We start from the raw sequence: 953 nt of genomic DNA on the forward strand, positions 1-953 counted from the left end.
CGAAAGTAAAATTCTATGTACCGACTTGACAGAATATCCTAGAAAGTTCTGGTCTCAATTTAAATCAGTAAGTGGTTGGAAACAGCATGTCCAGACACTCCGGGGTGATGATGGCATTGAAACAGAGGATGACAGGCGTAAAGCTGAAATACTAAACACCTTTTTCCAAAGATGTTTCATAGAGGAAGACCGCACTGCAGTTCCTTCTCTAAATCCTAGCACAAACGAGAAAATGGCTGACATCGAAATAAGTGTCCAAGGAGTAGAAAAGCAACTGGAATCACTCAACAGAGGAAAGTCCACTGGACCTGACGGGGTACCAATTCGATTCTACACAGTACGCGAAAGAACTTGCCCTCCCTTTTAACAGCCGTGTACCGCAAGTCTCTAGGGGAACGGAAGGCTCCAAATGATTGGAAAAGAGCACAGGTAGTCCGAGTCTTCAAGAAGGGTCGTAGAGCAGATGCGCAAAACTATAGACCTATATCTCTGACGTCGATCTGTTGTAGAATTTTAGAACGTTTTTTGCTCGAGTATCATGTCGTTTTTGGAAACCCAGAATCTACTCTGTAGGAATCAACATGGATTCCGGAAACATCCATCGTGTGAGACCCAACTCACTTTATTTGTTCATGAGACCCAGAAAATATTAGATACAGGCTCCCAGGTATATGCTATTTTTCTCGACTTCCGGAAGGCGTTCGATACAGTTCCGCACTGTCGCCTGATAAATAAGGTAAGAGCCCACGGAATATCAGACCAGCTCTGTGGCTGGATTGAAGAGTTTTAACAAACAGAACACAGCATGTTGTTATCACTGGAGAGACGTCTACAGACGTTAAAATAATATCTGGCGTGCCACAGGGGAGTGTTATGGGACCATTACTTTTCACAATATATATATAAATGAGGTAGTAGATAGTGTCGGAATTCCATGCGGTTTTTCGCGGATG

This window comes from Schistocerca gregaria, unplaced genomic scaffold (genome assembly GCF_023897955.1).
Source record: "Schistocerca gregaria isolate iqSchGreg1 unplaced genomic scaffold, iqSchGreg1.2 ptg000204l, whole genome shotgun sequence".
NCBI lineage: Eukaryota > Metazoa > Arthropoda > Insecta > Orthoptera > Acrididae > Schistocerca > Schistocerca gregaria.